This window comes from Pinus tabuliformis, chromosome 2_2 (genome assembly GCF_031772625.1).
Source record: "Pinus tabuliformis cultivar Carrire ecotype Pingquan chromosome 2_2, CPIR1, whole genome shotgun sequence".
NCBI lineage: Eukaryota > Viridiplantae > Streptophyta > Pinopsida > Pinales > Pinaceae > Pinus > Pinus tabuliformis.
Genome location: NC_142300.1, coordinates 751,971,278 through 751,995,063, shown reverse-complemented (window position 1 = coordinate 751,995,063; position 23,786 = coordinate 751,971,278). Strand labels below are relative to the sequence as shown.

The window sequence follows — 23,786 nt, the reverse complement described above, 5'->3', positions numbered from 1 at the left end:
ATGGAATAACCGCCTCTCATGGATCCTTATCTCTCAAAATGTGATTGTTGACTAACACTTATGGGTTTTAGTCTAACGAAAATCACGGTTCCCAAGAAGTGGTATCAGAATAGAAGGAACAAAACCAATGTGGTATTAACTGATTCATCATATTGAGAAGAGAAATATTTGCTCCATGTTGTATCTTCATTCTTTGTCATGGTATCAGAGCTCAGTTTGGATAGGAATCCAAGAGAAAAGTAGAGAGAAGATGTGAGGATGCATAAAACTCTTGAGAGAGCAGAAAAGTGAATGAAGAGAGAGCCGAGTGTTGTACTGGAGGACTAAACATCCAAATCATGGAAAAGCTATTAGTGGGGAAGATAGAGAAGCATGGCAATTTTAAAAAAAAAAATTAACATGATCAACGCACCTAAGTCAAAATATGTTGAATTAAACTATGAATTAAAATCAAATTCTATTCTCATAACAGCTTATAAATAGTTAATTAAGTTTAATTAACTTAATTAGCTTAGGAATTTTGAGTTGGAAGTCTTTTCTGATCCGAATATAAAATGGCATCAACCCATGGTATTCATCCACCCATGTTATTCATCCACCCATGGAATTTACCCATGGTATTGTAAGTGGAATCCACCCATGGTATTTATCCAGGCATGGTATTGTAAGTGACATCCACCCATGGTATTCATTCACCCATGGAATTGACCCGTGGTATTGTAACTGAAAAATATTATAAGTAACAAGCTACATTGTGGCGAACAAACTATCATTTTAATAGTATTTTCTAGTTACAATACCATGGGTCAATTCCATGGGTGAATGAATACCATGGGTCGATGTCACAATACCATGGGCAAATACCATGCGTGGATAAATACCATGGGTGGATGCCATTTACAATACCATGGGTGAATTCCATGGGTGGATGAATACCATGGGTTGATTCCATTTTCTATTCGGATCACTTTCTGTAGTCATGTATATGTTCTCCCTAAATTTGAGGGGTCTAGGATGAGTTTATTTGAGTTGTAATTAGATAACTCAGTTTGTTTGAGTTATAGGCAGTTAAACTAGTTATAACTACATGTGGAACTAGTAGAGGTCTATTAGTGAGTTGGTGCACTGGTGCATCCTCAGTGCTACTCGAGCTAACTGAAGATTCCCTCATGAGAAACTCATGCATGCCACTTCAGAGAAAGAACCAGTTGAGACTAGAGTGTAGGGACAATGTAGTATCAGCTGTATGATGATCCGAGTTGTACAGGTCATGTATCCAATTAGATAAGGACCTAGTTTTGGATCGCGTAGTTATGGAGGAAGGATTTTCCAATTAAATATGGGTTGATCATCACATGAATTGTGCAAGGAGATAGGGGCTTGGATGGTAGTAGAATTGGCTAAGTGTTAGCTATAGCGGGCTTGTGAGGCAGAGAGTTGATCATACTTGTGCAGAAATTGTTCTAGTGAGAACCAACTTTGTATTATCACTCATATTTCTGATTAATGCAATAGATAGTTGGGGTTTTGAGCAGCGGATTTCCCCAGAGAAAAATTGTGTTATGTTTCTTTCATTATCTTCCTCTTGTCAATTATTATTTTGACCGATCTATTAGTTTCAGTTGTTTAAAGAGTAGAGTAGATTCTTGTCTTGTGTTTTAGTACATTACATGAGTTGTGAATCTACAAGAAAATCTACATGGTGTCAAAGCTAAACATAATATACTAGAGGAGGTTTCAAAGTTTTGAGTTTGGGGTTACAGGTGAAATTCGAATTTGCAATACATACTTTAGGATTAGCAAATGGATTTCAACGGTTTGAGGCTCGAGTATGCCTTGGAAGGTAGCTCGAATTATATGGCTTAGAAGGATAGGATGGAGGCAGTGTTGTAGGATAATGGCCTCAAGGAATTCATTGATCAAGACATTCCTAAGACAACAATATTGGATGCACATATTCTGGCCAAATGGAAGAAGTGTGTGGCAAAGGTGAGACCATTCCAAAATACTTGACCAAGTTCACTCACTCTCGTGATGAGCTTGAAATTTTTGGAATAATCGTTGTTGAGGATGATATGGTGAGCCTAGTTCTCCTAGGCCTTCCCAAGAGTTGGAATAGCTATCAGGACTCTGCCAATGGGAGGTAGAAGTTTCTATATTGGGAACAACTATGGTTAGATTTGATGTAGGAGGAGATCCAAAGGAACACTAAAGATGGTTCCTCATCAAAGACTGATGATGAGGAAAATTGTGCCTTAGCGGATAAGGCAAGGAAGGGGAAAGGGAATACATTCTTGTCATGGAGGCAAGAAGAAATACATGTTGAAAGTTAAGTTCTTTCATTTTCATGAGCTGGGGAATTTTGCTACAAACTGTACACCCAAGAAGTTCAAGAAGAAGTCCTCAAGAGGAGCGGCAGGTGAGGCTTTGGCCTCTCAATTTGAATTGGAATTTATTCTCATTGACTCTCATTGCATGTATGGTGTCGCCACTGATGGGTAGTGTATCGTACCTTGACAGTGGAGCTTCATTCTACATGACTAGTGACAAGGATTTGTTCAGTGACTTGGAGGAGAAGGATTTCCAAATTCATATCGATATGTGTGACAATGGGAGGTATAGTGCTACTGGATTGGGCACGGTTACTTTTCAAAGGGAATAGGGTCCTCCTCTCACCTTGAGAGATGTTATGTATGTGCCCAGGTTGAAGAAGAACTTAATATAGACTTCCATGTTGGAGGATAGAGGCTATGATGTGGTATTTAGCAAAGGAATCCATTCCTTCAACACACAGCCACGGGTCAGGTAAAGAAAAATATGGATTCAAGTGAAGAATCTCTATAAGTTGGAGGTAGAGGATTGTGTTTCTTTGAGCACGAAAGTAGATAAGGTGCAATGACAAGACGTTGGTGGGTTTTGGAACAAGCAATTAGCTTACTTGCATCATGGGGCTTTGATAATCATGCAGCAGATCTCTGTTGGTCTTCCCAAAGGTATGATAGAAAAATTTTATACATGAAAGGGGTGTACTTTGGGAAAATACACCAAGGTTCCTTTCACGAAAGAGACAGTTGAGCAGAGATGATTCTAGAGTGAGTCCATTTAGATTTGTGTGGACCATTCTCGACAACATCCATGGCCAAACACAGGTACTGTGTTATATTTAATGAAACTTTTCTCGTAAATGTTGGATTTTTTCATGCGAAAGAAGGATCAAACTTTCATAACGTTTTGTGAATTTAAATCATTGGTCAAGAAAGAGCCTGGAAACAAGGTTAAAGTTCCGAGGAGTGATAATAGTTGTGAGTATGTCTCAAATGAGTTTAAGAACTTATGTGTAGCAAAAGGGATTAAAAAAGAGTTAACACCACCCTATAACCCATAGCAGAATGGGGTGGCCGAAAGGAATAACAGAAGAATTGTAGGGGAAGCACAAGTGATGTTGCATGATCAAATCCTACCACTACACTTGTGGGTTAAGGCATGCAATAGAGTTGTATATTTACAGAACGGAATACTGCATTAGATACTTGGGATGAAAAGACCAGAGGAGGCTTTCTCCTGTAAGAGACCAGATGTTGGTCGCTTCAGGATATTTGGATCATCGGTATATTGCAATGTGACCAAACATGCACGAAGAAGCTTGAGATGACAACAGAATTGGGGATATTTGTGGGGTACATTAACACACCTCAAAACTATCGAGTGTACTTTCCGACCAATAGGATGAGAGTGGTTCGTCGGGATGTCAAATTCGATGAGGAGAAGGTCATGTGAGTTTCCCTTGAGAGGGAGCTTCATCTACATGCGGTTGAGGAGATTTTATCTCCTCGGGTTGAGGAGCCTTAAATTGATGTGGAGTAGCCACATATAGATGATCCAGGAGTGGAGACATCCACTTAGACAGATTCTTCCAGAGATGGGATAAAGCATACTAGAGAGGTTGTGTTATGAAACCAGCTCAAGAAAAGATAGAAAAGAGAGATCAACGCCTTAGAATTCAGCCTCTTCGAGGGGGCAACCTCCTTTACATTACATAAATGAACAATTCTTGGATGATACAAATGACAAAACCTCCTTTCTATATATAGGAGTCTAAGGAGTCACAATATAATCCAGCCGACCTAACAATAATAATATAAAGCCACAAAAATAACAATAGAGGGATTCTATGGGGCACAGAAATAACAATATGGGGGTAATAGGGGCACAACAATATAAATAAGGGGTATAACTACAATAGTAATGGGGTAATCACTAGTATTATAGGGACCCAACATGCCCCTCTCCTTCAAAAAAGTGTTGTCCTCAACGCTTGAGTAGTTCTGGATACTTCTGCATAAAATTCTCATCCTCCCATGTGGAATCTTCAGCGGATAAGTTCTTCCACTTGATAAGATACTCTGAAATTGATCGATTTCGTAGCTGTCGAGTTCTTGTTTCTGTGACTGCTTCCGGTTCCAATATAATTTTTCCTTCCTCGTCAAGTTCTGGCAATATTGTTTGAACTGGGAGCTTGTCGCCTATAACCTTCTTTAAACATGAAACATGGAAAACTGGGTGCAATCGAGAAGCTGCAGGAAGCTCCAATTTGTATGCCATAGTACCAATCTTTTGCAACACCTTGTACGGACCATAATACTTTGGTGATAATTTATTATCCTTCTTAGCTTGCTTTAGGGACATTTGCTTATATGGTTGTAGCCGTAGGAATACCCAATCACCTACATCAAAACTTCTTTCACTGCGATGTTGATCTGCCTGTTGTTTCATTCTATTTTGTGCCAACACGAGGTTATCCTTTAAGAGTTGGAGGACTTGTTGTTGATGTTCGATGTGATGTTCCACTGCCTGAACCTTAGAATTTTCTCTTAAATATGATGTGATGGATGGTGGTTGATACCCATAAAGTGCCATAAATGGGGTCATTTTTGTTGCTGTATGGAAGGAAGTGTTATACCACCATTCAGCCAGAGGCAACCATTTGACCCATTGTGTCTGTTTATCAGATACAAAGCAACGAAGATATCCTTCCAAACATTTGTTTACTATCTCAGTTTGCCCATCAGATTGAGGATGATAAGATGAGCTATGAGCTAACTGAGTACCAAGACAAGAAAATAATTCTGTCCAAAAATTTCCAGTGAAAATGGGATCTCTGTCACTTACAATAATCTTTGGGTTTCCATGTAGCTTTTGAACTGTTTCCATAAATGCAGTAGAAACTGTACTGGCTTTAAATGGATGTGATAATGCACAAAAGTGTGCATACTTGGTAAGTCTGTCAACTACCACCATGATGACACTCTTTCCCTCAGACTTGGGTAAACCTGTGATAAAATCCATTGAAACCTCCTCCCAACGTTGGCTTGGAATGGATAAAGGTTGTAATAGACCCGGTGTCTTAATTGTTTCAACTTTATTTTGTTGGCAAACCAAACATTCCGCCACAAACTTTTGAATATCTGATTTAAGGCCATCCCAAAAAAATTCCTTCTTAACCCTGTGGTAAGTTTTTAAAAATCCTGAGTGCCCTCCTAAGGGAGAAGTGTGCAATTCCATAAGAATCTTTTGTTTTAGCTGGGAATTCTTACAGAGGTATAAGCGATCTTTGTACCATAACGAATCATTTTTCCAGCTAAATGTATCAGAAGTACTGGAATCTTGTTGTAGCTTTCGAATAAGTGCCCACACTTCTTCGTCATTCTTCCATTCCTCCCTTGCTTCGTTTATCCAATCTGGTTGGATAATAGAAATGGCACACAACAATGCTTCCACATCCTCATCCTTTCTTGAGAGTGCATCTGCCACCACATTTTGCTTCCCTTTTTTGTAGATGATTTCAAAGTCATAACCCAACATCTTTGTGACCCACTTTTGTTGCTCTTCAGAGGATAATCTTTGTTCTAAAAAGTATTTAAGGCTATCATGATCCGTTTTTACCTTGAAGTGTCTTCCCATTAGGTAGGGTCGCCATTTCTTAAGTGCATGGAGTATTGCCAACATTTCCTTCTCATAAATAGCTTTGCTTAAAAACTTTCCCTTGATTGGACGACTTTCAAAAGCAATGGGTCTTTCATCTTGCATTAGAACAGCACCAATTCCATTTCCTGAAGCATCACATTCCACAATAAAGGTTTTTGTGAAGTCCGGTGTAGCTAAGACCGGTGCTTGGCACATTGCCTCTTTAAGATGTTCAAAGGCCTTTGTTGCTTCCGGAGTCCATGAAAATGAATCTTTCTTCAATAATGTTGTTAGAGGTGCTGCTATTCTCCCATAATTCTTAACAAACTTGCGATAATACCCTGTCAACCCAAGAAATCCTCGCAGATGCTTTATGGATGTGGGGATTTTCCATTCCTTAATGGCTTTAATTTTGCTAGGGTCTACCTTAACTCCTTCATGAGATACAATATGACCCAAATATTCCACCTCCTGGACTCCAAAGAAACATTTGGATCTTTTTGCATATAATTGTTTCTCCTCCAATAGTTGTAGCACCTTGTCAACATGTTCAACATGATCCTTCCAAGACTTGCTGTAGATTAGTATATCATCAAAAAATACTAACACAAATTTTCTAAGGAATGGTTTGAAAATTGAATTCATCAAACCTTGAAATGTTGAAGGTGCATTGGTAAGGCCAAAAGGCATGACCAAAAATTCATAATGACCCTCATGAGTTCTAAATGCTGTTTTCGGAATGTCTTCAATCTTCATTCTGATTTGATGATATCCCGAACGAAGATCCAACTTGGTGAAGTAAATTGATCCATGCAATTCATCCAGTAATTCATCAATGACAGGAATGGGGAACTTATCTTTAATAGTGAGCTTGTTGAGCTCCCTATAATCTGGACACATGCGCCATGATCCATCCTTCTTGTGCACCAATACTACTGGAGCTGAGAAAGAACTTTGACTCGGTTGAATTATACCAGCCTCTAGCATTTCTGCAACCATACGTTCAATTTCACTTTTTTGGACATAGGGATATCTGTACGGCCTGATGTTTGGAGGAACACTTCCTGGAATCAGATGAATAGCATGATCATGATCACGCATAGGTGGGAGACCTTTGGGAGTCTCAAATACCTTGGAATGATTGTCCAGGACTTTTTGGAGATCTGGAGAAATAGATGATTCCAATGTGGAAACATCTAGCGAACATAATTGTGCAATTACACCTCTTTGCTCCTTTTTTAGAAGCTTTGTCATACCATTAGAGCTGATTATCTTTCCTGGTTTCCCTGCAATACCCCTTAATTCAACTTCCTTTCCTTCCACAGAAAATTTCATGAAAAGTTCTTGAAAATTAAAAGCTATTGTACCCAAGGATTGTAGCCATTGGACTCCTAGTACAACATCAGCACCTCCCATTGGAATGGAAAGCATTGGGCTAGTCAATACATATTCTCCCATGGATAGCTTGATATTATGGCACTTTCCAGAACAATTTATTGTTCCTCCATTTGCAATCATCACTTGACACTCTGGTGCTGGATATAGGAAGCAATTCAATTCTTTTGCTACCCTACAATGAATAAAATTGTGGGTGCTTCCTGAATCAATCAACACTATTACCTTTTTCTTCTTGATTTGTCCTTCTATCTTGATGGTTTGAGGAGTGGTAATTCCCGCCAATGCATTACAAGATATGGTCGGATTTATTTGTTCTTCATCTAGGCTTTGTTCCTGGAATATATCCTCTTCTTTTGACCTTTCTTGCTCCTTTTCTTCTTCCTCTTCACAATCTATGTAGAATAATTTCTTCTCAGCACACTTATGACCTTTGTGTATTTGCTATCACAATTGTAACAAAGCCCTTTTGCTCTTTTTTCTTCCAATTGTTGTGGTGTCAACCTTGTAGGTTGTGGAAGACTATGGGCAACAACACTTCCGTCTTTATAGTTGTGAATGGTATGCTTCCTAGTTGCCATAATTTTGCTTTCCATTTTTCTTGCTAACCTGAATGCCTTCTCTAATGAATCAGGTTCCCAAAGGCGCACATCATGTTGGATATTATCCTTTAAAGACCCTATGAACACATCAATCCTATGCTCCTCTGGAATATCTTTTACCCTTATGTTCAATTTTTGGAACTCCTCAATGTGCTCCATTATTGAACCCTTTTGTTTGAGACTTATCAATTGGCTAAAAAAAGTGTTGCTTTTTGTATCCTCATAATGTGCTATCAATTCTTCCGTAAAAATTGCCCAAGTGATAAATTGTTTACGAGAACAAAGCCATTGATACCATACAAACTGATTTGGTTCCAAATATAAAGTTGCCATACGTACCTTTTGTGTGTTTTGCACATTATTGAGATCGAAGAATTGCTCCATCTGTAATATCCATGTGGCGGGATCCTTGCCATCAAACTTCCTCATATCGATTTTTGGAACATGGTGAGTCTTCGATCCAACATTAGAGTCTATGGAATCATGATTAACATTTCTTTTGTTCTCATCATGAGTTTCCTTTACTACTCTTTCACCATTAGTGACCATTTCTTGTAGCAACTTATTCATATTTATCTTCAATTCTTCCATCTTATCATCCATGCCATCAATTTTAGCGTCCATGCCATTCACCTTAGTTTCCATGCCCTTTATCTTAGATTCCACGCCATTTATCTTAGCATCTGTTAGCTTTTGTGAGCGTGACATTTGTTGCACTTGTTCTTGTAATTTTGATATATCATGTAGCATTTCTTCCTCTTCTTCATGAGTCATGCTAGAGCTTTCAGGTTCCTTACTAGGTGTTTGCATTTTCTTTCCTCGGGGCATCAGTTACCGATAATAATGCTTTACTATGCCCTTTGAATTCTTTCAAACCAAGCTTATGCAAAAATTAAAAAAAAAACTACACACCTTTTTTTTACTTTGTAGAAGCCTGATATTGAATCTGATGTATCTCTGTAATTTCGAATCATCCAGTTCTGAAATTGTGACCTGTAGTAGCCTTCTATGTCCTCTTTCCAATGCCACTAGTCTGATCCAAATTGGATTCTCCAAGAAAGAGTTATGCACAATCTCCCGCAATGACCTTCTTACGAAATTTCAATCCGATGCTCAGAAAGAAAGTTATGACGATTTTCCCCAGGTCACCTGTTTTGAATGTAATTCAGGAGTCTGCAAAAAGACCAACTTCCTCAGATCATATCTCCGAAATATCACGCGAAAAGCTCTGAAATTCGGACCCAAGGTTCAGCGCGATTTCTTCTCAAATGGGTTTTTTTTGCGACTTCTGAAACGTCACAGAAAAAAAGTTATAGCGAAAATTCCACGATGACCTGTTTGGAGCAGCGAAACCCTAGAATCCAAAGCTCTGATACCAAATGTTATGAAACCAGCTCAAGAAAAGATAGAAAAGATAGATCAACGCCTTAGAATTCAGCCTCTTCGAGGGGGCAACCTCCTTTACATTACATAAATGAACAATTCTTGGATGATACAAATGACAAAACCTCCTTTCTATATATAGGAGTCTAAGGAGTCACAATATAATCCAGCCGACCTAACAATAATAATATAAAGCCACAAAAATAACAATAGAGGGATTCTATGGGGCACAGAAATAACAATATGGGGGTAATAGGGGCACAACAATATAAATAAGGGGTATAACTACAATAGTAATGGGGTAATCACTAGTATTATAGGGACCCAACAGGTTGACAAGTTATTTCATGATGCACGGGAGAATGTGGGAGCACCCACATCTCAGGACAGGCAGAGGAGGTCACCTAAGAGGTACACTAGATAAATGGCTCTTATGAGTAGATGTGTTGAGATAGAGCCATCTTCCTTTGAGGAGGTAGTGTAGCAACTGGTTTGGGTTGATGTCATGGTGGAGGAGTATGACCCCATAGTTCATAACAGTGTTTTGGATGTGGTCTTGAGACTAGAGGACAAGTCAGTGATGAGCTCTTGATGGCTTTACAAGTTACATAAAGCTACATATGGTAGTGTGGAGAAGCATAAGACCAGGTTTGTGGCCTGTGGATTTTCACAGGTAGAGGGGATTAACTATGATGAGACCTTTGACCCTATTGCAAGGTACTCATCGATTAGATCTAAGTTGGCACTATCAACACAGATGGGCTAGAAAATACATCAGATGGCTATAAACAATACCTTCCTTCATGGCATGATTGAGGAAGAGGTGTACATAGAGCAACCTAAAGGTTTTGCGACCTTCAACCATCAGTTACATGTGTGTTGGCTCAAGAGAGCGTTGTATGGGCTGAAGCAAGCACCTCGTGCTTGGTACACCAGGATTTATAGCTACTTCACCCGGTTGGGCTTCACCAATAGTGAAGTGGATGCAAACCTGTACCACATATTGGTGGAAGGTAAATTGTTGATGATTTGATTTTGACAGGTGATGATCAGCTGATCAAGTCTTGCAAGGAGGATCTTTCAAGAGAGTTTGAGATGAAGGACATGGGGCTCATGCATTACTTTCTGGGCATGGAAGTATGGTAGCGTGATGGGGAACTATTTGTGTCTTAGTGAAAGTATGCCAACGAGATACTCAGGAGGTTTCGCATGGAGAGAAACAAACCCATGGAGACTCTTCTAGCAAGTAAATATAGGAAGGAGGATTCTACTTGAGGGGAAGTGATGGAAGCTACTGTTTATAGGAAACTTGTGGGATCACTCATGTATTTGGTGAACACACGACTAGATATGTGCTATGCAGATAACTAGCTTAGTCAAGCGATGGTTAGGCCTACAAAGATGTATTGGAAGGCAACAAAGCATGTGTTGATATACCTTAGAGGAACTACTCATTATGGATTTTGGTACAGATGGATAGAGGGAGTGAAGCTTTAAGGCTTCACTGATGCAGATTGGGCAGACAGTCCATCCGACTGAAAGAGGACATCAAGAGGGATCTTCAGTATTTGGGTTAGCAATGCTTTCTTGGTACAAGCGGAAACATAGATCGTTTGCACTTAGTTTGGTAGAGGTAGAGTACATGGTTGCAACTCAGGCATCATGTGAGGCCATCTGGATGAGGAAGATTATGGTTGGTTTGTTTGGTGAGAATATGGATCCAACTATAATTTATTGCGATAATAAAAGTTGTATCAAACTCTCTAAAAATCTAATTTTTCATCATCATTCCAAGAATATAGACATCCAATATCATCATCTTTGATATTGTGTATTGAGGCGGATTATGTTGTTGGACTAGATTCCCACAGAGTAACAATATGTTGACATTTTTACAAAGGCATTGTCAAGATGTAAATTCAAGTTTCACAGAGACAGGATTGGGGTAGCTAACAATCCCTTTCTTGTTGAGATGGAGTGTTGAGAAATGGCAACAAGAAATTCCAGTTTAATTTGTCCTTGAATTAAACTGTGAATTAAATTTGAATTCTATTCTCATATCAAATTGTAAATAGTTAATTAAGTTTAATTAACTTAATTAGCTTAGGAATTTAGAGTTGGAAGTCTTTTTGTAGTCATGTATATGTTCTCCCTAAATTTTAGGGGTCCATGATGAGTTTATTTGAGTTGTAATTAGATAACTCAATTTCTTTGAGTTATAGACAGTGAAACTAGTTCTTACTATTTGTGGAACTAGTAGAGGTCTAGTAGTGAATTGGTGGACTAGTGCATCCTCAATGCTACTCTAGCTAATTGAAGATTCCCACATGAGAAAATCATGTATGTTAGTTCATAGAAAGACCCAGTTGAGACTAGAGTGCAGGGACAATGTACTATCAGTTGTATGATGATCGAGTTGTACATGTCATGCATGCAATCAGAGAAGGACCTAGTTTTCGATTGCGCAATTATGGAGGAAGTATTTCCCAATTAAATATGGGTTGATCCTCATAGGAATTGTCCAAGGAAATAGGGGTTTGGCAGGCAGCAGAATTGGCTAAGTGTTGGATATAACAGGCTTGTGAGGTAGAGAGTCGATCATACTTGTGCATGAATTGTTCTACTGAGAACAAGCTTTCTATTATCACTCAAATTTTTTGTTAATGAAATAGATAGTAGGGGTTTTGAGCAGTGGCTTTCCCCATAGAAAAATTGTGTTATGTGTATTTTATTATCTTCCTCTTGTCGATTATTGTTTTCATCGATATATTGGTTTCCGCTGCTTAAAGAGTAGAGTAGATTCTTGTATTTTGTTTTAGTACATTACATGAGCTGTGAATCTACCAGAAAATCTACATCGGTAGTCATAAGACTGCGAATAAATCCCATCAATTAAATATCTTTATTTCGACCGATAGCTGGTAAGGTTGATACGAAGCAGGAGAGGAGTTCAAAGAACTCAAAAGGAAATAGCATGACATTAAGGAAGATTTTCAAATATGTTGATTCTGCAAATGATTTGATGATGGTTATGAAACCAGCTCACAAAAAGATAGAAAAGATAGATGAACGCCTTAGAAATAAGCCTCTTCGAGGGGACAACCTCCTTTACATTACACAAATGAACAATTCTTGGATGATTCAAATGACAAAACCTCCTTTCTATATATAGGAGTCTAAGGGGTCATAATATAATCAAGCCGACCTAACAATAATAATATAAAGGAACAAAAATAACAATAGAGGGATTCTATGGGGCACAATAATAACAATATGGGGACAATAGGGGCACAACAATAACAATAAGGGATACAACGACAATAGTAATGGGGGAATCACTAATATTATAGGGACCTAACATGCCCCTCTCCTTCAAAAAGTGTTGTCCTCAACACTTGAGTAGTTCTGGATGCTTCTACATAAAATTATCATCCTCCCATGTGGAACCTTCAACAGTTAACTTCTTCCACTGATGAGATACTCTAAAATTGATCAATTTCGTAGCTGTCAAGTTCTTGTTTCTTTGACTGCTTCAGGTTCCAATATGATTTTTCCTTCCTCATCAAGTTCTGGCAATATTGTTTGAACTAGAATCTTGTCACCTATAACCTTGTTTAAGCATGAAACATGGAAAACTGGGTGCACTCGAGAAGCTGCAAGAAGCTCTAATTTGTATGCCATAGTACCTATCTTTTGCAAAACCTTGTACGAACCATAATACTTTGGTGATAATTTATTATCCTTCTTAGCTTGCTTGAGGGACATTTGTTTATATGGTTGTAGTTGTAGGAATACATAATCACCTACATAAAAACTTCTTTCGTTGCGATGTTGATCTGCCTACTGTTTCATTCTATTCTGCGCCAAGGTGAGGTTATCCTTTAAGAGTTGGAGAAGTTGTTGTTGATGCTCAATGTGATCTTCCACTACTTGAACCTTAAAATTTTCTCTTAAATATGATGTGATGGATGGTGGATGATATCCATAAAGTGCCATAAATGGGGTCATTTTTGTTGCAGTATGGAAGGAAGTGTTATACCACCATTCAGCCAGAGGCAACCATTTGACCCATTGTGCATGTTTATCAGATACAAAGCAATGAAGATATCCTTCCAAACAATTGTTTACTATCTCAGTTTTCCCATCAGATTGAGGATGATAAGATGAGTTATGAGCTAACTAAGTACCAAGACAAGAAAATAATGTTTTCCAAAAATGTCCAGTGAAAATGGGATCTCTGTCACTTATAATAAGTTTTGCGCTTCCATGTAGTTTTTGAATTGTTTCCATAAATGCAGTAAAAACTATACTCGCTTTAAATGAATGAGATAATGCACAAAAGTGTGCATACTTGGTAAGTCTGTCAACTACCACCATGATAACACTCTTTCCTTCGGACTTGGGTAAACCTGTAATAAAATCCATTGAAACCTTCTCCCAACGTTGGCTTGGAATGGATAAAGGTTGTAATAGTCTTAGGGTCTTAATTGTTTCAACTTTATTTTGTTGGCAAACCAAACATTCCACCACAAAATTTTGAATATCTGATTTAAGGCCATCCCAAAAAAAATCCTTCTTAACCCTGTAGTATGTTTTTATAAATCTTGAATGCACATAGGTATAACCTATCCTAGTACCATAACGAATCATTTTTATAGCTAAATGTATTAGATGTATTGGGATCTTGTTGTATCTTTTGAATGAGTGCCCAAACTTCCTCATCATTCTTCCATTCATCCCTTGCTTCATTTATCCAATATGGTAGGATAATAGAAATGGCGCAAAGAAATGCTTCCAAGTCCTCATCCTTTCTTGAGAGTGCATCTGCCACAACATTTTGCTTCCCTTTTTTGTAGATGATTTCAAAGTCATAACCCAACATCTTTGTGACCCATTTTTGCTGCTCTTCTGAAGATAATCTTTCTTCTAAGAAGTATTTAAGACTATCATGATCTGTTTTTACCTTGAAGTGTCTTCCCATTAGGTAGGGTTGCCATTTCTTAAGTGCATGTAGTATTGCCAACATTTTCTTCTCATAAATAGCTTTGTGTAAATACTTTTCTTTGATTGGACGACTTTTGAAAGCAATGGGTCTTTCTTCTTGCATTAAAAAAACACCAATTCCATTTCCTAAGGCATCACATTCCACAATAAAGGTTTTTGTGAAGTCCAGTGTAGTTAATACTGGTGCTTGGCACATTGCCTCTTTAAGATGTTCAAATGCCTTCGTTGCTTCTGGTGTCCATGAAAATGCATCTTTCTTCAATAATGTGGTTAGAGGTGCTGATATCCTCCCATAATTCTTAACAAACATGCCATAATACCCTGTCAACCCGAGAAATCCTCGTAGATGCTTTATGGATGTGGGGATTTTCCATTCCTTAATGGTTTTAATTTTTCTAGGGCCTACCTTAACACCTTCATGAGATACAATATGACCCAGATATTCCACCTCTTGTACTCCAAAGAAACATTTGGAGATTTTTGCACATAATTGTTTCTCCTCCAATAGTTTGAGCACCATGTCAACATGTTGGACATGATCCTTCCAAGACTTGTTGTAGATTAGTATATCATCAAAAAATACTAACACAAATTTTCTAAGGAAGGGTTTAAAAATGGAATTCATCAAACCTTGAAATGTAGAAGGTGCATTAGTAAGGCCAAAAGGCATGACCAAAAATTCATAATGACCCTCATGAGTTCTAAATGCTGTTTTTGGAATGTCTTCAATCTTCATTCTGATTTGATGATATCTTGAATGAAGATCCAACTTGGTGAAGTAAATTGATCCATGCAATTCATCCAATAATTCATCAATTACAGGAATGGGAAATTTATCTTTAATAGTGAGCTTGTTGAGCTCCCTATAATCTGGACACATGCGCCATGATCAATCCTTCTTGTGAACCAATACTATTGGAGCAGAGATATAACTTTGACTAGGTTGAATTATACCAGCCTCTAGCATTTCTGCAACCATACGTTCAATTTCACTCTTTTGGACATAGGGATATCTGTAAGGCCTGATGTTTGGAGGAACACTTCCTGGAATCAAATTGATAGCATGATCATGATCATGAAGAGGTGGGAGGCCTTTTGGAGTCTCAAATACCTTGGAATGATTGTCCAAGACTTTTTGGAGATCTAGAGAAATGGATGATTTCGATCTGGGAACCTCTAGTGAACATAATTGTGCAATTATGCCTAGTTGTTATTTCTTTAGAAGCTTTGTCATTCTGTTAGAGCTGGTTATCTTTCCCAGTTTCCCTGCGATACCCCTTAATTCAACATTCTTTCCTTCTGAAGAGAATTTCATGAAAGGTTCTTGAAAATTAAAAACCATTGTACTCAAGGATTGCAGTCATTGGACTCCTAGTACAACATCAACACCACCCATTGGAATGGAAAGAATTGGGATATTCAATACATATTCTCCCATGGATAGCTTGATATTATGGCACTTTCCTGAGCAATTTATGGTTCCTCCACTTGCAACCATCACTTGACACTCTGGTGCTCGATATAGGAAGCAATTCAATTCCTTGGCTATCTTACAATGAATAAAATTATGGGTACTTCCCGAATCAATCAAAACTATTACCTTTTTATTCTTGATATGCCCTTCTATCTTGATAGTTTGAGGAGTGGTAATTCCAACGAATGCATTACAATATATGGTCGGATTCATTTCTTATTTTTCTAGGGTTTGTTCCTGGTGTACATCTTCTTCTTTTAACATTTCTTGTTCCTTTTCTTCCTCCTCTTCACAATCTATGTAAAATAATTTCTTCTCTGCACACTTATGACCTTTAATGTATTTGCTATCACAATTGTAACAAAGCCCTTTTTCTCTTTTTTCTTCCAATTGTTGTGGTGTCAGCCTTGTAGGTTGTGGATGGCTAGGGGTAATAACACTTGTTGCCATAATTTTGCTTTCCATTTTCTTGCCAACCTGAATGCATTCTCCAATGAATCTGGTTCCCAAAGGCAAACCTCATGTTGGATGTTATCTTTTAAAGTCCCTATGAACACATCAATCATATGCTCCTCTGGAATATCTTTTACCCTTATATTCAATTTTTGGAAGCCCTCAATGTGCTCCATCATTGAACCCTTTTGTTTGAGATTTATCAATTGGATAAAAAAAGTGTTGCTTTTTGTATCCTCATAATGTGCTATCATTTCATCCGTAAAAATAGCCCAAGTGACAATTTGTTTACGAGAGCAAAGCCATCGATACCATACAAACTGATTTGGTTCCAAATATAAAGTTACAATGCATACCTTTTGTGTGTTTTTCACATTATGGAGATCAAAAAATTGCTCCATCTGTAGTATCCATGTTCCGGGATCCTTTCCATCAAACTTCCTCATATCGATATTTGGAACATGGTGGTTCTTCGATCCAACGTTAGAGTCTATGAAATCATGATTAACATTTATTTTGTTCTCATCATGAGTTCCCTTTCCTACCATTTTGCCATCAGTAAGCATTTATTGTAGAAACTTTGTCAAATTTGTCTTCAAATTTATCTGCAAATCTTCAATGACTTTCTTTAAATCATCCATCTTAGCTTCCACACCATCCATCTTAGCTTCCACGCCATCCATCTTAGCTTCTACTTCATTCATCTTAGCTTCTACGCCTTTCTTTAAACCATCCATCTTAGCTTCTATGCCTTTATTTAAACCATCCATCTTGGCTTCTACGTCTTTCTTTAAACCATCCATATTATTTTCTATTACTTTTTGTGCGAGTGAAATTTGTTGCACTTGGTCTCGTAATTTTGATATATCATGTTGCATCTCTTCCTCTTCTTCATGAGTCATGCTAGAGATTTCAGGGTGCTTACTAAGTGTTTCCATTTTCTTTCTTCGGGGCATCAATTACCAATAATAATGCTTCACTATGCCCTTTTAATTCCTTCAAACTAATTTTTCAAACCCAGCTTATGCAAAAATTTTAAAAAACTACACACCTTTTTTCACTTTGTAGGAGCTCGATATTGAATCTGATGTATCTCTATAATTTTGGATCTCCCATGTCTGAAATTTCTTCCACTGGTAATCCTCTGAGTAGTATTTCTAACCCCGCAAGTCTGATCAAGATTGGATTCTCCAATGAAGAGTTATCCCAAATCTCGCATGATGACCTAAGTATAGACTGGTTCAGTAGAGCGAACTTGTACGACATGCCGTGGATCACTGTTTGAACCTTAGGTTCTAAAATGATACCAAAACAAACTACAGTCCATCCTCTTTCTGTAACTTCTTACGAAAATTTAATCTGGTGCTCAGAGCGAAAGTTAGGATGCTTTTCCCAAGGTGACTTGTTTGGAACGTAATTCGTGGGTCTGCAAAAACCTTAACTTCCCCATATTATATCTCCGAAAATATAGTGAGACAGGATCTAAAATTCGGAGCCAAGATTCAAAATGATTTCTTCTCAAATGGGTTTTTTTTAGCTTTTGAAACTTCCTAGCGTATAGTGAAAATCCCACGATGACCTATTTTAGATGAAATTCTGGAGCTTGCAAAAATGCTACCTTTCTCAGATCATATCTCCAAAAATATAGCGAAACAAAATCTGAAATTTGGACCGGAGTTTCAACGCAATTTCTTCTCAAATGTTTTTTTTTTAGCTTCTGAAATTTAGCAGAAAAAAAGTTATGGCACAAATGCCATGATGACCTATTTGGAGCAACAAAACCCTAGAATCCAAAGCTCTGATACCAAATGTTATGAAACCAACTCACAAAAAGTTAGAAAAGATAGATGAACACCTTAGGAATAAGCCTCTTTGAGGGGGAAACCTCCTTTACATTACAAAAATGAACAATTCTTGTATGATTCAAATGACAAAACCTCCTTTCTATATATAGGAGTCTAAGGGGTCACAATATAACGAATCCGACCTAACAATAATAATATAAAGGCACAAAAAAAACAATAGAGGGATTCTATGGAGCACAATAATAACAATATGGGGACAATAGACGCACAACGATAACAATAAGGGATACAACAATAGTAATGGGGGAATCACTAGTATTATAGGGACCTAACAATGATGGTGTAGGCACCTTTTTTTGGAGAATATAATTCAAACCACCATAGATTGTTATAACGCCCCAGAGAATTTTATCGAGCCGTGTTGCCCACAGCACACTATAATGTGCATAGTCTTCATATAAAGTTACTTTATAGAAGTTCATTTAAAGAAAAAAGGGGAGGATGAAAGCCATCAGTCAAAGGTGTAAGGCCAAATTCTTGAAGATATCCTCAAAGAACTGAAACCTCCATTTAAAAAAATTAGGTGCAAAGCACGAAGAATTCTACTCTAACCAACACCCTCACTCATGACAGCCACAAATTTGTTTCAAAAATATAAAAGGTATTTACGAATCTGTTTGAGTGCCTTACATTGAGGAATTACTGTAAAAAGGGGATTATTTAAAAAAGGATTTCCTTATATTTGAAAGTTGTATTCTATTTAGAAAGAGGAACAATCGTAACATCTAAAAGAAAGGCTTTAAAAGGTGAATGAAAACCTAATTTTTTTTATTAAAACATTTCTTCAACACATATTTCTTTAAAATGTGGTTGTTCAAATTTTGTTTATATTCATATGAGCATGAGCATTTCAGCCCACTGTTGATTTTGACAAATATTTGAAGGTGAATCTCTTCGGGTTTCTTAAGATGTGCAGTCGCCACTGCCTGTGAGTCGATTTGCTTGTTGAGCCATAGTGAGACAACACTCAACGAATGGGAAAATGCAAGAGGCTAAGAAAGTAAAAGCAACTGCTAGAGATGTATGAAGCATTTTTGAAACATTTGGAAATGAAAAGGAGAAATAATGCATAGATGACAATATTCTTCCCCTCATTGCAAATGTAAAGACATATGAGGAGGCCTAGGATACCCTTGAGAGGAGTTTTGGTGTATGGGGGAGAAATCCAGTTGAAGATGAAGAGTTTGGTGAATCCCATTGTACTCAACCACAAGTGGATTATGACCGTGAAGAATTTGTAGAAGAAGAAGAGAAGTATCACATAGATGCCTGTGAATCCCACTATGCACAACAACAAGTGGATAAATATTTGGTGAATCGAGCAACAGAGCTTGTTGATGATAGCAAAGCTTCCATTGGAGTAGTAAATGTTATGGTGAATCCAACAATTAATACTGCTTATGAAAACTTTGATGAAGAATTGTTGGCTAATGATGAATGGTTTCACATGATGCTATTCGGTGATAGAAGCCCACTTGAGACTGAAAACCAAGTGGAAGAAAACTTATTTGTACCAACACGGATTAGTATGGAAGTGAAAGTGATAGAGACAGAGACATAGAAGGAAACACAAGAGGAAAAATTTGTCATTGTAGAGAAAAAGGAATAGAACCGATGTGGTTCTGCAGAAGTTTTTGAACCTAACATTGATTTTGGGTATGCAGGAAAAGAGGATGGTCATGAAGAAATAACAAATTTTGTAGAAGAATTAAAGTTCTTGGAAGCATGGCTTGCAAAAACATGTTTGGATGAATTTTGTATAGAAGTTGTAGCATCGAATGTTGAAGACAACATGGATGATGAAAATGTTATTGAAATTTTCAAGTATTAGAGTCGTGAAGAGATAAAATTTCATTCTCATCTTATGTTGTGGCAAATTGATGTTCAAAAAACTTATGATGAAGATCACACTACAAAAGATGATATGTGGCAGCAATCCACATACAAACAAATTTTTGAAGAAACGAAAGTTTGAAACCTAAAGAGAAAAGACAAAGCTGAAGCAATATAGAGGATACAGGATATGGAATAAAAGAAAAAGAAAAGGAAATCAAATTATGTCTAATTTCTTAAATTGTAAGCCTGACTTAGACCAACAAACATATTAGTTTAAATTTGTGTGGTTGTAATTAAGGTGTAGTGTTGGAGAATATAATTCCAACCACCTCTCAGGTGTCAATCAATATTTCACAATTTGTTTTAGTTTAGTCCAGTTTGGTTGAGTTTGGTTAAGTCTCACTTCAGTGATTAATCACTACCGTCCCCTGTGTAATGGTATTTAATTGTTTCATAATATTGAGAAGAGCATGTTCGTTCCACATTTTTCATTCTCTAACACCTTTGGTTCAATCATTGATGGATCTCTAGGCAGCGTTGGTGTTTTGATTATCCTTAGCAGGCTAATAAATAGTCTAGGATCTGATCTTCCTTCTCCAAAGCATAGTGATTTCGTGTACACAATGAACATGGTAAAACATTTGCAGATGCTTTATCTCTAAATTTTCTATTGTTAGCTGGGTTAAGTGAATTAATAATTGAAGATATGGTTGTGGTCATGATGCAACAAATAGTGGATTTCCTGTATTTGGAAACTGGAATATGGATTGCAACATTTTTAGGTGAAGTATTTTATACTCTTAATCCGCTTATTGGTTTATTCATTATTCATTAACGATATACGTTGTGTGTGGCTTTAAAGTAGAGAAATCTAATGAAAACGGGTCATGTGTTTCAAAGGGTTTTTGTTGTACAAGGAATGCAAAAAGACATGCATCTGTGTTGCACAGAAAGTATCTGAGAGTTGTCCTGAGGTAGGAAGAAGGATTTTTTGATACCAGCGGCACACAAATTTCTGAAGTGGTTAACAGTGTTTACAATGACACCCTCGTCATACACGATGCGCTTTGAAAATGTGTGTTCCCAGTGGACAAGTTTTTTTTGTGGTCAATTTCTACTCAACTTGTTGAGAAAAAATTCAATTAGGGGATCAGTGTGCATTTGATGGTATATGTAACTAATCTATCTTGCATGGGAGTGTTTTTAGGTTCCCAATTTCAACATGAATTTGTCAAATTTCATTGTTAGCTATGAGACCAATTTATATTTGTCATGGAGGTTGGCCTTGGTGAACTTACCCCTCTCCAGTTTACTGATACTAGAAAGAATTCCTTATGGCCGAATGCTCATAAGGATAGCGAGAAAGATGCATGCAGATTTAATAAGTTTAGTATAGTTGCAATGAAAGTGATTTCTTCTATTAGTACAGTCTATTATTTCATTGGAGAATCAAAGACTATGGCCAATTTTTCTTTGGCACTTGATGCAACGGTTAAAACTGGGCTTAAACAAGGGTTGGAAAAAGGTATTTCCATAGATGGCAACAGATCTGTATGTTTTTCTTTGTGGGCATTCATTTTATAGTATGGAAGCAGATTGGTGATGAATCACATTGAGAGAGGAAGAATGATTTTTGGTGTAGTCTACTGGATAATCCTCCGTGGACTGTAAGTCTTACCACTTTTATTCTCTTTCTTTTTGGTATTGTGATTTTATTTGTCCCCATGTATTTTCTTTGGCTGTATCTTTGGCTGGAAAACATAATAATTGATCTCAAAATCATGTCTCGGTGAACATGCTTCCAAATCTCAAGTACTATTTTGAGGCGAGCGTTGCAGCTATTCACATATTTAAGAGGATTGACAAAGTACTAAAAATAGATTCAGAGGATGAGAAAGGAAAAGAACTGAAAAAGCTCCCATGGGAAGTGGAATTTCGAAAAGTTCAATTTGCGTATCCATCCAGAGCTTATAACATGATATTTCACAATTTTTGTCTCATTATTTCTGCACACCAAACAATGGCTTTACTGGGCGACAACAGATCTGGAAAGTCTACATCCATTTCATTATTAGAATGGTTCTGCGATCCACGTGAAGGAGAAGTTATTCTTGCTGCGCTCCTCGTTAATGGTCGTGTTGATCCAATGCTCCCATGTGTTTCGTGGCATGTGCTTAACACTAGCGATGTGTCTATTTACTAACACCTACGGGTTTTGGTGTAACATCAATCGTGACTCCAACAAGTGGTATCAGAGCCAAAGGTCTCGAGTTCAAAACACACCTGGCTCGCGTTGAGGGGTGAGATTGTTGCACTCCCTGTTAATGGCGGTGTTGATCCAATGCTCCCGTGTGTTTCGTAGCATGTGCTTAACACTAGTGATGTGTCTATTTACTAACACCCACGGGCTTTGGTGTAACAGCAATCGTGACTCCAACAATTCTAGATGGGGAAAATATTAAAGGTTTGCAACCGAATTGGCTGTGTAACCAAATCAGATTATCTAGTCAAGAGCCTGCTCTATTCACCTCCTCTGTTCGTGAGAATATTTTGTTTAGAAAGGAAGATATGACTATGGATAAAATCATTAGTGTTGCAAAATATTCCAATTCCCATGCCTTCATTAGCCAACTCCTCCGTTAGTGAGAATATTTTGTTTGGAAAGGAAGATATGAATATGGATAAAATCATTAGTGTTGTAAAATATTCCAATTCCCATGCCTTCATTAGCCAACTCCCAAAGGGTTATGACACACAAGTATTTTTTCAGGCATTTTAGAGCAGAACTCATAAATATAGTTATATTTTGTCACTTGTGAATAACAAGTATTCATTTCGATAATTTGTCCAAATATAGGTAGGAGCAGGTGGCATGCCAATGTCAGGAGGGAAAAATAAGATAATGGCCATATAGAGCAATGATGAAAAACCCTTCCGTTCTACTTTTAAACGAGGCCACCAGTGCTTTAGACGAGGAATCAGAGAAAATTGTTCATGACGCACTTGGTAAGGATTCTATTGGTCGCACTACGATGGTTGTAGATCATCATCTCTTCATTATTCAAAGAGCTGATAAAATTGTTTTGATGAAAAATGGTGAAGTCATCGAATTTGGTCGACACCAAGAATTGATTAATAACCCAAATGGGGCATATGCAGATTTACTGTAGACGCAGCCAAAGGCCTCGTCACATGGTATAACTACTTATCTTAACCTTGTTGAAATTATAATTTCACCTGCGCGCATTTATTTCCAGAAAACTTCCATGGTTTTCCCCGCACCACCTTTCACGCAGAGTGGTATTTTTCGATGGGGCTCCGATCACACTCACCTGTTGACGCGTGTCCATGGGAACTGTTTCAAAACCACCCTTTCCCCGGCACATAAACTCCGTGCATTTTTGACCTCTGGGGAATTGCTGTCAGTCGACCGATCAAATCAACGGTCATGGCAGCAGGGTACATGTTTCTTGGTTATCAGGAGGACCTTCCGTGCGAAGTTGCAGCCAACAGTACTCTACGGTTAAAACAATAAATACATCGCCATACTGAAAAATTATTGAATTGTACTGGGGTCAGTAAAAGTAGGTAAAAGTTTAATTTTGTTTTTATTCACGGATATGTAATATGTTATGTTTTATGTTTTTTTTGTTGACTTTGTAATGAAGTATAAGCAGCAGTGTGAAGGGGGAAAAACACACAGCAGTGCGAAGAAAAATGAATAGGGCAGCGTAGGATAAAAATTTTGTGTGGGTAATTTTTGTTGGTTGAAAAATGCAATGAAATGCATATCTGCAGCAGCGAATGTAA

At 37.6% G+C, this 23,786-nt stretch overlaps 1 pseudogene; it reads left to right on the top strand.

Annotated features, from left to right (window-relative positions):
• The window catches only part of LOC149194871 (ABC transporter B family member 17-like), a 38,300-nt pseudogene that overhangs the window by 2,893 nt on the left and 11,621 nt on the right, over positions 1–23,786 (top strand).